This window comes from Penaeus vannamei, chromosome 32 (genome assembly GCF_042767895.1).
Source record: "Penaeus vannamei isolate JL-2024 chromosome 32, ASM4276789v1, whole genome shotgun sequence".
NCBI lineage: Eukaryota > Metazoa > Arthropoda > Malacostraca > Decapoda > Penaeidae > Penaeus > Penaeus vannamei.
In genome coordinates, this window is record NC_091580.1 from 18,294,986 (window position 1) to 18,307,485 (window position 12,500).

Genomic DNA, 12,500 nt, shown 5'->3' on the forward strand with positions numbered 1-12,500 from the left:
ATAACAAGTAAAAGAAAAAGAACGAAAACAAGAAAAAAATACAATGACATTTGGACTGTCATTTGACTAGAATCTCTCATATTGTTTTATTTTATCTTGTCTCTCATATATATATATATATATATATATATATATATATATATATATATATATATATATATGTGTGTGTGTGTGTGTGTGTGTGTGTGTGTGTGTGTGTGTGTGTGTGTGTGTGTGTGTGTGTGTGTGTGTGTGTGTATGTTACCATTTTTTGTAAATATGAGACTGATTTATGAAATCAGATGTTGATAAGATTAGTGATAATGATAGCAAAAATCAAAACAACGGTATTACATATATAGAAAAGGCGTTGTCTTGTATATGTATTTATCAGCAATAATATTTCGATGTGCTATTATAGCGTTTTTTATTATTTATTTTCTTATCTAGGGTTTTAATAATCTTTTTTCTCTTTTTTTGTTGTATTTGTTTCGGTTCTTACTTTTTATCTACCTGTGTATCTATCGATTTACCTATTTATTTATCTCCCTCCCTCTCTATTTATTCCCTTCCTTTTCTATTTTGTCTGTCTATCTCGATCCCTGCCTTCCTCTCTCTCTCTCTCTCTCTCTCTCTCTCTCTCTCTCTCTCTCTCTCTCTCTCTCTCCTCCTCTCTCCTCCCTCCTCTCTCTCTCTCTCTCTCCCTCTCCCTCTCCCTCTCCTCCCTCCCTCCCTCCTCCCTCCTCCCTCCCTCCCTTCCTTCCTCCTCTTCCCTCCTTCCTCCCTTCCTCCCTTCCTCCTCCTCCTCCTCCTCCTCCCTCCCTCCCTTCCTCCCTTCCTCCCTTCCTCCCTTCCTCCCTTCCTCCTTCTCCTCGCCTCTCTTCTTCCTCTTTCCGCTATATAATCATCCGGAGAAGCGCCCGGTCGAATAAGGAGCGTCGAGCGAAAAGTCAGGTCACGCTGGTCGAGAGGGAGAAGGTTGGTGTTAGGTCTAGAGGGCAGAGGTCAAAGGTCACCACGGCGGAGGAAAGTGAGAGACGGACTTCCCTTATTTAGTTTTATTTAGTGTTTTATTTACTTTTTTTTTTTTTTGGTTTATTTTGTCTGTTTCTTTTTACTGTTGGATGAGTAAGAGAGGGAGAGAGAGAGACAGATAGGCAGACAGACAGACAGATAGACAGACAGAGAGAGAGAGGACAGAACAAACGAACTAATCAGAAGAAGAAAAATAAACTGACCTCGTATTGAACGGAAGGCCAATCGAATTCAAACTAAAACAAATAAGGTGAAAAAACTACGTCGTTTTTAACAGCTGAACAAAAGAACACCCCCCCCCTTCAAAAAATGAAAACAAGACTACGTATTGAACAATAGAAAACGAAAAAAACGGAATCCATTTTGAACAATATAGCGAAAAAGCAGACACCATTTTGAATTATGTATGTTAAAACGAAACCGTAATTAACAACCTAATGAATAAAACACATAATTTTGAATAACATAACGAAAAAGCAGAGATCGTTATGAACAACATAACGAAAAACCACACCATTTTGAACAACAGCGAAAACCCAGACACCACGTTGAACAACAGAGCGATAAAGAACAGGCTTACCCCGGTTTGAACAACAAAAGACCAAAAAACAGACCCCCGCTTTGAACAACAGAAAACGCAAACAGAGTAGACCCCGCTTTGAACAGCAGAAAACAAACAGACAGACCCCGTATTGAACAGTATAATCCCACAAAACCCGAAGGAAATACACGAGCGAATTGACGTCCCCGACCGGCACTGAACAAAATGGCGGTCCATCGAGTCAGTTTTGGTCAAATTTCATTAAGGCCAAAGCGAATTTTGCTGTAGTTGATTTTATTTCGTTTTTTTTCTCTCTCTTTTTGTTTAAATTCATTTTTTGAAATCAAATATCGGATTGAGAGATGTATATGTATTTTTCGGAGTTGGGTGGGCAGTTGTTCAAACTTTCTTTTTGCCTGGAATGTGTGTTGTCAGGAATTTCGGAATATATATATTTTTATACCTGTCTATATGTCTGTCTGCCTGTCTAGCTGTCTCGCTTCATATTAATATCTGTATGTAACATCAGACCATCTATCTGTCTGTCTATCTTTATATTGATATATGTATGTATCATCAGGTCATCTATCTATCTGTCTATCTATCTGTCTATCTATCTGTCTATCTGCCTACGTACTTATCTGCCTTGCTTGCCTTCTTATCTATTTATCTATCTTGCTTTGTATGTGTTAATATATGTATGTGTGTGTATACTACCTGTGTATGTATGGTGTATGTATGTGTGCTTGTTTGTATGTAGGCCTATATATATGTATTTATGTAAATACTACCTCTGTGTGTCTGATGTATGTGTGTGCATGTTTATATGTAGGCCTATGTATGTATGTGTGTCTGTGTATACTACCTGTGTGTGTCTGATGTAGGTATGTGTGCATGCCTGTATGTAGGCTTATGTATTTATGTATTTATATATTTACATACCCACCTGCCTATGTTTGTCCCTGTGTATTCCTACGTGTGTGTGTGTGTGTGTGTGTGTGTGTGTGTGTGTGTGTGTGTGTGTGTGTGTGTGTGTGTGTGTGTTTCCGTGTGTGGGTGGGTATCTGTGTATCTGCGAATTATCTGTGAGTTATTGAATCTAGGAAATACTTCCTTTTAAAAAATGTATTCGAGGGGTCAGGCGAGGTCAAATGGGGTGGGGGTGGGGTGGGTAGTCAACCAAGGGTCAGAGGGGGGAGGGGAGGTTAATAGGATTTCTATACGGGCTGGTTTGAACGAGTGGAAATGGTGGAATCGAGAGGGAAGGGAGAAAGAGAGAAAGAAAGAGAGAGAGAGAGAGAGAGATAGAGAGAGAGAGAGAGAGAGAGAGAGAGAGAGAGAGAGAGATTCAGGATAAGGACTGATCTCTCAAAATGGAAATAAATGGAAATCAGATAAGAATATAAAACTTTTAAGAAAATACCAGTCTCAAATAGCAATTGGTTAAGATGAAAAGAAATTTTAATTTGAAAGATTTTTAAACTGATAGTCTCTTTGAATGAGTGACTGTGTGCGTGCGTGCGTGCGTGTGTGTGTGTGTGTGTGTGTGTGTGTGTGTGTGTGTGTGTGTGTGTGTGTGTGTGTGTGTGTGTGTTTGTGTGTGTGTGTGTGCGCGTGTGTGCGTGTGCGTGAGCGTTTGTGTATATTTACTTGATTGCGTGTACATGTCTGTATACCCGTTTCCGTGCATATGTTCCTATGCCTGTATATGAGTGTTTATATGAAACGAATGGAGGAATAGGGAGAGAGAAGATTAAAATGTGATGCAAGGGGAGATAGAATGCACGTGAAAGACTACATGTTCATTTCTGTTATCTTTCTCCCTTCTCTTTCATGCTTTAGAGGAATATAGATTGCTACGAAAGAGAGGGAGAGGGAAATGAAAGGGAGAGTAAGAGAAAGAGAAAGGGAGCGTGAGACTGAAAGGGAAAGGGAGATAGAGAGAAAGGGACTTAGGGAGGGAAAGGGAGAGTGAGAAAAAGCGAGAGAGGGCGTGAGAGAAAAAGAAAGGGAGAGTGAGAGAAAGAGAGAGAGTGAGAGAAAGGGAGAGAGGGTGGGAAAAGAAGATAGAGAGAAAGAAAAAGAGAAAGCAAAAGAAAAAAAAACAAAGCGCAACAAAAAGAAAAAATAATAAAAAAGAAAATAGAGATAGATAAATAGATAAAAAGGAGAGAGTTTGAGGGAGAAAGAGAGGAGGTAAATACCACACCTAAGACACCCTCTCTCTCTCTCGTGGATATTTTTCCTCCCCTCACCAATATGTGCGAGGGAGGGGGAGGGGGAAGGGGAGGAGGAGAGGGGGAGGGATTGCGGTGATGGAGCAGGGGGGGGGCTTACCACACTCTATTAGGGGGATATTTTTTTTTTTTTCTTTTTTGCTTTTTATTTCTCTGAGAATTTGGTGTATTTTTTTTATTCTTTTGCTTTTTCTTCGTCGTTTTTTTCAGCTTTTATATGATTTTTTGGGGTGGGTTGCTTTTATGCTGTTATTATTTTCATTGATGTTGGTTTGTTGTTATTACGATTTTTCCTTTTATTTCCGTTTTTTTTTTAAGGATAATTACTTATATTTTTTCTATTCCGTTTTCTTTTTGCCTTCTCCATCTCCTATTTTCCTCCTCCCCTCCATTTCCCAATTTGTTTCCTCTTTATTCTCTCCCTCTCCTTTTCCTCTCCCTCATTCTCTTTTTGCTTCTCCTGTTCTCCCTATCCATCAACCTCTTCTTCTTCCAACTCTTTTTCCTCATCCGTTTCTTTTTTTCTTTTTTCTTCTTCTTCTTCCTCTTCTACCCCTTCTTCCTCCTCCTCTTCTCCCCCTTCCTTCCTCTCTTCCTTCCTCCTCTTCCTCTTCTTGTCTTTCCTCGTCCTCTTCTTCCCTTCCTCTTCCTTTTCCTCTTCCTCTTTCTCCCTTCCTCTTCTCCTCCTTCCTCCTAATCCTCTTCTTCCCCTTCCTCCTCTTCCTCTTCTTCTCCTTCCTCCTCTTCGTCGTCCTCTTCCCCTTCATCCTCTTCTTCTTCCTCTTCTTCCTCGTCCTCTTCCCCTTCCTCCTCTTCCTCTTCTCTCCCTTCCTCCTCTTCCTCTTCCCCTTCCTCCTCTTCCTCTTCTCTCCCTTCCTCCTCTTCCTCCCTTTCCTCTTCTTCCTCCTCTTCCTCTTCCTCTTGCCAGCCGCGAAGAATCCTCCGGGATTATTCCGAGATCACATTTAATCGCTTGATAATGAGATTTCCATATTTATGAACTCTGCCAGATTGACATTTATTATTTGAATGTGATTTTTTTCTTCTCTTCTTTTACTTTTTTCGATATTTATCTTTTTTTATTGGTTTTCTTTTTTCGTTTTTATTTTGCTTTCTGTTTTTTTGTGTTTTTTTTCTTCCTGTGTGTGTTGTTGTTTTTTTACTTTATCTCTTCCTCATTTTTTTCTAACATTTTTATGATCTAAATCCTTTTATCAAAAGATATGAAAACAAATAAAAGAACGAAAGGGGACAAAATATTAATATTTTTCCTTTTGTCGTTATTTTCTTCTCTGGCAATATCGCTTCGGGAGGAACAGTGTCCGGACTTGGTAACACTGGACAGGCAGGGCGTCAGGTGGGCACAGTCACATGATCTCATTTTCTGTGTCTTTTGTTGGCTTTTATTGATTTTCTTTTTATTATTTCTGTCTGTCTCCTCTCTCTCTCTCTCTCTCTCTCTCTCTCTCTCTCTCTCTCTCTCTCTCTCTCTCTCTCTCTCTCTCTCTCTCTCTTCTCTCTCTCTCTTTCTCTTTCATATATATATATATATATATATATATATATATATATATATATATATATATATATATATATATAAAAAATACAAACACATATATAAAACAAAACAACAAAGAAATACATACATCCCCACACACCGACCAAACACAAACCAAACACAGAGCCCCAAAACAAACAAACCGGCACCCGCCAACAAAAAACAAAACAAAAAGAAAGCAAAAACAAAAAAACAACATCCAAAACAAACAACAAGAACAGCGCGTAAAAACACTCAATAACCGGCCATCCAATTTTGCTCCCTCGCCATTGAAAGCGGAGAGCGGAGAGACACGGGACACTCTCTGTCTATCTCTCTGTCTATCGACTTCTTTTTTATATCTCTACTCTCTTCTCAGCATCCTTTCTTTTCGATTTCAGCCTCTCTTATGTCTCCCCTTCGCTTTTCTATTCCTCTGTTTAGTCTCTCTCTCTCTGTCTGTCTGTCTCTCTCTCTCTCTCTCTCTCTCTCTCTCTCTCTCTCTCTCTCTCTCTCTCTCTCTCTCTCTCTCTCTCTCTCTCTCTCTCTCTCTCTCTTCCCTCTCTCTCTCCTCCTCTCTCTCTCTCTCCTTCCCTCTCTCTCTCTCCTTGCCTCTCTCTCTCTCCTTCCCTCTCTCTCTCCTTCCCTCCCTCCCTCTTTCTATCTCTCTCTCTTATTCTTTCTCTCTTTTCTTTTTCTGGCTTTCTCTCTTTCTCTTCCCTTCCTCCATCACCCTATCTCTTCTCCCCCCTTTCCCCTCTTCCCCCCACCATCGTTTTCCTCAGGGCAACAAATGTCACTTTTTTTTAACCAACTTCTAAAATGATTTGCTAGCGGTTTCTGCAATAGCATGCAAGATTTTTTTTTTTAGCGATTTGCGAAGCATGTGATCAAACGGCCAAAAGCCAGTATTTGAAGCACTGCCTATGATGCACAATTAGTAGTCAATAAGACAGACTTAATTTTCAGTAGTATATATAAAAAAAAACTTTATACGCTGCTACACCTTTCGCTTATAATGACGATAATAAAATATGATGAATTATGCGGTACTTTTTTTTTTATGGGGTGGGGGGGACGGCGGCGGCAGGGTGAATGATTACCTAATAGCCGGCGCTATATTCGGCTATTTAAGAGAAAGATCTAATAGCGATTGACTTTGGTGATGATTAAATTGGAGAGAACAGTCATTTTCATATTTTGATGGATATTTATGGATGTGTGTGTGTGTGTGTGTGTGTGTGTGTGTGTGTGTGTGTGTGTGTGTGTGTACGTGTGTACTTTTTTTTATTTAAGTCTAGCTTTTCCATATATTTTTAGATATAAATCTATACGTATATGGATAAATATATCGTGGATGTAGACAATAATATTCTGATCTTTATTGTTTTCCTTTTTATTGTTAATGGAAATCCCTAAATCGGGGACATTAAACGACCAGTTTTTTATTTCTCTCTCTCTCTCTCTCTCTCTCTCTCTCTCTCTCTCTCTCTCTCTCTCTCTCTCTCTCTCTCTCTCTCTCTCTCTCTCTCTCTTTCTCTCTCTTTCCTCCCTTCCTCCCTCCCTCCCTTCCGTTCTCTCCCTTACCCTCACCCTCCCTTCCTTACCCTAACCTCCTTCCCTCCCTCCCTTCCTCTCCCTTACCCTCCCTCCCTCCCTCCCTCCCTTCCTCCCTCTCCCTTACCCTCCCCCTCCCATCCTCCCTCCCCCTCCTCCTCCTCCTCTCGTTCTCCAAAATCTTAATAGTATTAAGTGTCGTAATTTATTGATCTTTCAAGATGTCTCAAGATGCTTTGTTAGCTTCTTATGGAGCGGTGTTTATTCGAATGGCCTTTGAGTCTTTCTGAAGTGTTTATGTAAATATCACGAAGGAGGAGGAAGGACGAAGGAGGAAGGGCGGAGGAGGAATAGGGACTGGGTGGAGGGGGGAATAATGGAGGGAGAGGAGGAGTTGGGAGAGGAGAAGGAGAGAAAGGGGCGAAGGAAGAGGGAGAAGAGAAATTGGGGTGAGTAGAAGGGGAAAGGGGGGGGAAGAGGGGAAATAGGGAGGTGTTAATAAAAGAAGAGAGAGTGAGAGAGAAAGAAAATAGAAACAGAAGGAGAAAAAAAAGAAGAAAAGAAAGAAAAAGAAAAAGAAAAGATGACGATGCTAATGATCATGTAGAAGTAGAAGAAGAGGTAGAAGGCGAAGAGTAAGAGGAGAAGGAGGAGTAGAAGGATACGAAGAGAGAACAGAGTAAATATTATCTCAGTGTCTTGAGTGTATGAGGTAGCGACGCCTCGAAGGCCGACTCTGCACTCAGGATCAACGCGGTGCACACACACACACACACACACACACACACACACACACACACACACACACACACACACACACACACACACACACACACACACACACACACACACACACACACACACACACACACACACACACACAGAACCCCTTACCATGCCTATGTAACTGTCTATTTGTATTTATGTCTTTTAATCAGTCTATCTGTCTTGTTTGTTAATCTATCAATCAATCAATTTATCTACCGTCTATTCATCCATCCACCCATTTATCCATCCATCCATCCAACCATCCATCCATCCATCCATCCATCCATCCATCCATCCATCCATCCATCCATCCATCCATCCATCCATCCATCCATCCATCCACCCACCCACCCACGAAACATGCAATAATAACACACTCTTCTCTCGAATTATTCTTATTATTCACATTTATCACCCTCCTCATCTGCTTCCCTTTTCGCAGCATTCGGAACGTGAAAAAACGATTAATCGAAGGCGTGGTCACTCCGATGGTCACTTTGATGATTCTTTATATTTAAAAGGAGTTTGTTGTCCGTATGACTTTGGGTGGAGTGAGGAAGAGGGGAGGGGAGGGGGGATGGTAGGGGGGTTGGCGGGCAAGGGGAGATTTCTGTTATGTGTCGCTTCTTGTTCTTTCTTCTTCTCTCTCTCTCTCCCCTTTCATTCCTTCTTCTCTTCTTCCTTCTTTTTCTGTCGTTTTGCTCTCCCCTCTCATTCATCTCTTCTGGTCTCACTCGCCTTTCATATTTTCTCCTCCCCTTCTCCTTCTCTTTTTATTCTTCTTTTCTTCTCATACTCCCCTCTCATTTATCTCTTCTTCTTCTCTTCTCCCCTCTCATTCTTCCCTCTCCCTCTCCTTCTCTGTCTCATTCATTTCTTCCCCTCCCCCTCTCCTTTTCATTCTCCTCTCCTGCTCTCCTCTCACCACACTCCCCTCTCTCATACTTCTTGTAAGCTCCCGTCTCCCCTCATCCTCCCCTCAAATTCTTCCCTCCTGCTTTCCTCTCCCCTCATCCTACCCTTACTCCCCCCCTCTCATTCTTCCCTCCTTCTCTCCTCTCCCCTCTCATTCATCCCTTTCTGCTCTCCTCTCCCCTCATCCTCCCCTCACTCTCCCCTCTTTCTCCCCTTCCAATATGTCCGCCCTGGGCTTTATGTATCTGCTTTATGGCTTGAATTCCAGGTCGATTACACGTTTGTTAATGGTTCTGATCGCGGCCGGAACAGAGAGTCATCAAGCACTTGTTGGGGTGAAGGGGGAGGGAGAGGGGAAGGGGGGAGGGAGGGTGGGGTAGATGGAGGGGGAAGGGAGAGGGAGAGGTGGGTGGAGGAGGAGAGAGGGAGGAGGAGGAGGAGGAGGAGGAGTGAGGAGGAGGAGGAGGAGGAGGAGGAGGGTGGGGAGTGAGGAGGAGGTAGGGGGAGGATTTGTGCGTGGGGAGTGGTTTTCTTGGGATTTCTAAAATATCTTTTGTATCCCTTTTCTTTCTTCTTTTCTTTTCGTTTTTTTTTTTGATCTTATGTGTCCATTTCTTTCTTCTCTTCGTCTTTATTTATTTATTTTTTATTTATTTATTTATTTTTTTTTCAAAATGTTGGTTTGTGTGTATTTGTTGTGTGTCTGTGATTTCTCTCTTTTTTTCTTCCTTCTCTGTTTCTCACCCTCCCTTTCCTCACTTTTTTTCTCTTGTCTCCCTCCTTGTTTCTTCTTCTCTTCTCTCTCTCCTTCCATTCTCTCCCTCTCGTAAGAACAGAAGCAAAAACAAATAGCGATACTTTACTTTTTTTGGGGGGGGGGGGTCTTCTCACACGCGCCGTATATTACGCTCGGGTATATTGGCCATTTATGTGAACTCCCCCTCGCAGCGCAAAACAAAAACAACAGCAAAAACAACAACAAAAAGAGACATTATAATGATAATACTAGTAACACGGTGTAGTACAAAGAACCAGATGTGTGTGTGTGTGTGTGTGTGTGTGTATGGTCTTTCCATCCCTGCCCCTCCCTTCTCCCACTCCTCCCTCCGTTTTCCATGTCCTCCCTCTTTACCTCCCCTCTCCTTTTCCATGTCCTCCTTCTTCACCCTCTCCCTCCCTTCCTCCCTCTCTCTTACCCTCTCCTCCCTCTCCTCTCTCCCTTTTACCCCTCCTTCCTCCCTCTCTCCCTCTACTCCTCCTCCTCCTCCTCCCTTTACCCTCTCCTCCCCCTCCCCTTTACCCCCTCCTCCCTCCATTTCCTCCTCCCTTTACCCTCCTCCCTCCATCCTCTTTCCCTTTCACCCCTCCCTCCCTTTACCCCTTCCTCCATCCTCCCTCCCCCATACCCCCTCCTTTTCCTTTTTACCCTCTCCTCCCTCCTCCTCTCCCTTTACCCCCTCCATCCTCCCTCTCCTTAACCCCCCTCCTTCCTTTTACCCCCTTCCTCCCTCCCTCTCTCCCTCCCTTTACCCCCATTTTCCCTCTCCTTCCCTACCCTCCCTTTACCTCCCTTCATCCTTTCCCTCCCTCCCTCCCTACCTCTCTTTACCCCCATCACCCCCCACTCCTCCCCCCACCCCCACCCCCTAAACCAACCGGCGAACACAACACAACACCGAACGCAATTCCACGAGAACCCCGAATTGAAATGCATTTTGTTGAAGTTAAGGTTATTGTATCCCCCCTCTGCCCCCCCTCCCCCGGTGGAAATGGGCGCTATCACGGTGGGCGCCAATCTATGAAATACATCACGGTGGGCTGACGGGCTGGCTGGCTGGCCCGGGCGGTGATTTTCGGTAATGGGTCCGTTCGTGTGTGTGGGTGTTTTTTTTTTTTTTTTTTTTTTTTTGGGGGGGGTTATGGGTGTTGGATGTTGGGGGGGGGGATTGTTGGATGTTTGGGAAAGGGGGGGGGAGTGTTGGATGTTTGGGAAGGGAGAGAGCTGGATGTTGGGAAGGGTGGGGAGGTGTTGGATTTTGGTGGAGAGGGAGGGGTGAAAGGTAGAGGTTTATTTATTTGTTTGTTTTTTATTTATTTATTATTTTTTGGGGGGAGGAGGTGTTTTTGTATGACTCTTATTACGTGTAACGTGTTTCTATTAGATTACTTATTGTTTTTTTTATTTACTGGTTTGGCCTATGTTACCACCGCTGTTTCATTTCCAACACACGCACGCACGCAAACACGCATATATATCTGTGCATATTATTTTCCTCATACTCAGTTTAAATCTTTATTTCATAAATTTTCTACTTATAAATCTAATCCCCATCACTACTATGCACTTTACCCCCTCAGAATCACAAGACAAACAAACAAACAAGCAAAAACGGAAAGAGTGAACAAAAACAGACTACAATTTACATATGCAATTTACATTTACCGCTTTAAGTCAGTCTAGAGTTCAAGGAAAAAAAAGGTTCAATTAACTTAGAGCGAAATCAATACTGTGATCGGGTTGTATTGATTCCACTCTTGAGCCTCGGCGGTTTAGAATAGGGGGAGAGTGAGGGGAAGGAGAGGGGAGAGTGAGGGGAAGGAGAGGGGAGAGTGAGGGGAAGGAGAGAGGAGAGTGAGGGGAAGGAAGGAAGTAAGGAGAAGAAGAGGAAAGTGAGGGGAAGGAGAGGATGGAGGGGATAATAGAAAGAAGGGAGAATGAGGGGAAGAAGAGAGGAGAGTGAGGGGAAGGAGAGGGAAGAGTGAAGGGAAGGAGAGAGGAGAGTAAATGGAAGGAGAGGGAAGAGGATGAGGGTAGGGGAGAGGTAGGAGAGTGAGGCGAAGAAGAGGGGTTAGGATAGCTGGAAAGGGAGTGAGAAGGAGAGAGAGAGAGAGGAGGAGGAAAAAGAAGAAGAAAAGGAAGACGAGGAGGGAGAAGAGGAAGGAAAAAGATTGGAGACAAAGGAGGGGAGAGAGGAGGAAGAGGGAGAAGGAAGAAGAAAAATGTATAGCGTAAGGTATTGGAGACGGCGAGGGGGGGGGGGGGGCGAAGGGGGGAGAAATGAATTTAGAAAGAAAAAAAATGTTTGAGTGCAATTCCGGTTTGTCTTTCAGGCCCGTCTGCTCTATGATATCCTCATCTTTCTTTGTTCTTTTTTTTTTGTGTCTATTCCTGTAATTCTCTCTTCTCCCATTTTCATCACCCTTTTCCTTCCTACCACTTTTTGCTCCTTCCCTTTTCACCTCTTCTTTTCTCAATTTTTTTCTATCTCTTCTCACTTTCTCTCTCCTTCTCTTATTTCCTTATTTCTCGCTCTCTCCTCGTCCCTCCTCTCTTTTCCCTTTTCTCCCTTTCCCTCTCTTTCCTTTCCATTCATTTCATTTCCTTCCTCCTCCCTCATTTCTCTCTCTCTCTCTCTCTCTCTCTCTCTCTCTCTCTCTCTCTCTCTCTCTCTCTCTCTCTCTCTCTCTCTCTCTCTCTCTCTCTCTCTCTCTCCCTCTCTCCTGTCCTCTCCTCTCCCTCTCTCTCCCTCTCTCCCTCCCTCCCTCTCTCCTCACCTCCCTCCCTCCCTCCCTCCCTCCCTTCCCTCTCCCCTTCTCTCACTCCTCCCTTCTCACTCTCTTTCTCCCCTTCCCCTTCTCACTCTCTTTCTCCCCTTCCCCTTCTCACTCTCTTTCTCCCCTTCCCCTTCTCACTCTCTTTCTCCCCTTCCCCTTCTCCCTCTCTTTCCCCTTTCCTCTCCCTCCTTCCCTTCTCCCCCTCCCCTTCCTCTCTTTCACCCCTCGCCTCTCTTCCTCTCTAGCTATCAACTTTAATAGAATTACATAAGGGTCAGGCATAATTATAGACGTGTGTGATTCCCTACTATCGATTCGATTACGCAGCCGATAGCCGAGCACAGTGTTGAATCCCTTTATGTAGGCTTTTGAATCT

At 43.4% G+C, this 12,500-nt stretch overlaps 1 protein-coding gene across 1 annotated transcript in view; it reads left to right on the plus strand.

Annotated features, from left to right (window-relative positions):
* LOC113823917 (discoidin domain-containing receptor 2) overlaps window positions 1-12,500 on the plus strand; it is a 78,932-nt gene that overhangs the window by 32,960 nt on the left and 33,472 nt on the right. The gene's annotated exons all lie outside the window — the stretch shown is intronic.